The 3,124-nt window shown below is 51.5% G+C and overlaps 1 pseudogene; it reads right to left on the bottom strand.

The window, feature by feature from the left end:
- Positions 1-227: 227 nt before the first annotated feature.
- LOC103610320 lies at positions 228-2,637 on the bottom strand (annotated as a pseudogene).
- Positions 2,638-3,124: the final 487 nt, after the last annotated feature.

The following is a 3,124-nucleotide window of genomic DNA, read 5'->3' as shown; positions in this document are numbered from 1 at the left end:
ATCGCAACCCTTGGTGTGGTGTCGCCCGCACCGCGCTCAGCCAGTGAGCGCACTGGCCATCCCTATATAGGATCCAAACCCACGGCGGGAGCATTGCTGCGCTCCCAGCACCGCACTCTCCCGAGTGAGCCAAGGGTCGGCCCAAAGGAAAGATTTTTTGCCAGGATCCCGCCCCCTGCAGCCCGGCCGGGTGTCACCTGCCGCACCCCCTGTCTCAAGAGCGCTATTCAACCACCCTCTGGTGAAGCGGGACAGAGACGCAGGGTCTCCGCGAACTTCCTATGACCCTCCAGAGCATCCCAGTGAATTTCATGTCCACCCGCCACCGCCACCGCCACCCCCTGCCCTCCGCCTTCCAACACTGGGGGCTGAGCGAAGGGGACCGAGGAAAAGGGGGGAAGGGGCTCCTTCACAGTCGGTGACTCCATCTCAGCTTGTGGAAGGACTGCAGCTGGAGCCTCTCCACCACTGCCCCAGTCCGTTCCAACAAACATAGAAAGTTGGTGTTCCTGACTTTCTTGGGTAGTTCCAGTCACAAGAAGGAGGTTATAAGCCGTGAACTGCACGCTCAGGTCGTCGCTCGTCTGCCGCGTGCGCATGCCCACGAGCGCGCTACCGGGTGCGCATGCCCACGAGCACGCTGCAGGAGCCGGTGGCGGGCGTGCTGTGGGGAGCCTTCCTGACGTCCCAGGCGCGCACCGACTTGTCCGTGGAGGCAGAGGCCGCCGAAGCACTGACCGGGCTGAAGGCCAGGCTGCTGAGTTGCCTGTGTGGCCTCTCAGCTCTTCACACAAGGTCATAGAGGCCAAGTCCCACAGCTTCAGCCTCTGGTCCTCGCCAGCAGATACCACCGTTGGCAGAAGGGGCGAGGCGAAGCCGAGGGCTGCGCTGGCCTGTGAGGAGACTCACCGAGTTCCCCCGCCGAGTGCCCGTGCCCACATAGTTTGAATTCGGGTGAAATTTGACACACTCCACATCTGCCAGGTGTCCTGCGTATATCTCAAAGGGTACGTCTGATCAAATGACCACAGCCTGGCGGTGTGGTTGTGGGACCTGCTGGCGAAGTACAGGCTGCACAGGTCCCACACCGGGTATGTGTGTACTTGGTACAATGAGGTGCTGATGAAGCTGCTCAGGTCCCAGTACCTGGTGGACATGTCTTCAGAACAGGAGAGCAACCCTGAGCGATCCACGAGGAGCCCTGTGCTGTCCGGGCTCACAGTGTCTGCGCAGGATCTTCATGTCTGTGCCTGTGCTATCATCCTCCTCGTCGTCCTCCTCCGGAATGTCACAAGCTGAGTGGATGCAGGACATGCGTACTTGGTGGGGCTCTGATTTTAACTTCTTGGATCGTAAAGTCCAGAGTTTTATACGGGAGTTGTCAAACCCAGCAGCCAACAGCATGCTGTTGGGGGACAGTTCTGCAGTGTTCAGCAGCTGCTCTGTGTTGTAGAAGGCATAGAAGCAGATGGTCGTGAGGGACGGAGGTCTGTCCTTGATGTGCTTAATGCTCTCCTGTAAGACCTCCAGGGCAACCTCATTCTGCAGAATGGGGCTGGGTATGTTGGGGGGCTCCAGGCCGTTGCTCTGGCTGTGGGAGGAGCTGCCCCTGGTATATAGAGCTATAGTCTGTTCTCTTGGTGGGCTGCACATCCACGTGACCGTGTAAGGTGAGGACTCTGCACAGGGCAGTGGTGTTGTCACTTGGGAGGTAGCAGATAAGGTGGTAGTAGTTGTCTTCCTGGAGATTGACCAGGTACTTGAATCTAGGAATACTCAAAGCTTGGAGTTAGGATGTCCTGGATGGTTTTAGTGGTCTGCAGTTGCTCAATGGCATCCTTCTGTCTGGTGTTCTGCAGGATCATCCTATGGAAGGCTGTAGAAACTTTCCACTGTGCTCTTGGGACTGTTCTGGACCAGGTGGAAATGGAGGTAGACAAAAAGGGTAAATGGCTGCTTTTTTAAAAAAGTATTCTGTCCCAACCCACGGGATATTCAACGGAGACCCTGGAGGGGGGAGTGGGAATGGGATGGAAGCAAGAGACACGAGAGATGGGAGACAAGACAGTATTCTGATCAAGTCTCGTTTATTGATTCTTAGGTTACATCTTATATAGGAAAAAGCAGGCATATTGTAAGGAGTTAGGAATGCAGGAATACGATAAGATCTTGAGAAGAAACAAAGTCAGAAAATCTCTGATGCAAAGAAGCCCCCAATCTTTACAAGAAAGCAGAAACTTGAAAGGAGATAAGAGGTCACTCTTGAGTAGACTTGCATAGCCAGGAGCACAGCGTCCCAGGCACAGATTATGAGGCAGATATCCCATAAGCACAGACATCTGACATAAGCAGATTGTCACGTAGGCCTGGTCACACAAGAAGGGGTGTGGGGCTACAGGTCCCCAACATATCCCCCTTTCTTTTCTTATATGAGAAATGGAAACATAGCCCAACATAATAAGAGCTGTGTCTGGCTTAGGTTGGGATGTTCAATTCTATAACAGCTTACCCGTCATTGGGAATAACTGTAGCTGGACAGATATCCCTGTCTTAGGTTGCTGTAGAACAACATCCTCTTACCCGTCTCTGACAATCCAGCTCTATTTTTTGAAGGGCGAGCAGATCGATGTCGCTCATTAGAGGAATGTTCCATTTCCAGTCATTGATAATGAATCTGAATGGGCCGTGCTTGAATAGCCTCTATCTGTTCCTTAATAAAGGTAGTGACCTTATTAAAAAGGAAAGGCCCCAAGGACAGCAAAAGAAGTAAACCTATAAGAGGACCTAATAAAGGTAAGAGGTAAGGTAAAAATCAATTGGGCCCAGTCCAAAGGGGATTGTCAGCGAACTGTTTTCTTCTTTTTTCCAAATCTTCTTGCAGTTGTTTAATGTGATCACGCACTATTCCAGACTTGTTCACATAAAAGCAGCACTTTTCCTGTAAAGCCAAATAGATACCTCCCTGTTCTGCAGTTAATAAATCAAGACCTCTGTGGTTTTGTAAAACCACTTCTTCCAAAGAATCTAATTGATCTTGTAAATCCTGAATAGTCTGAGAAAGAATCTGTACATCTGAAATTAATTGTTTAGATAATTTGGTATATTGGGATATAGAATGTGTAAG

Source organism: Galeopterus variegatus, unplaced genomic scaffold (assembly GCF_000696425.1).
Source record: "Galeopterus variegatus unplaced genomic scaffold, G_variegatus-3.0.2 Scaffold10922, whole genome shotgun sequence".
NCBI lineage: Eukaryota > Metazoa > Chordata > Mammalia > Dermoptera > Cynocephalidae > Galeopterus > Galeopterus variegatus.
The sequence above is the reverse complement of the archived record's forward strand: the minus strand, read 5'-3'. Positions and strand labels throughout refer to the sequence as shown.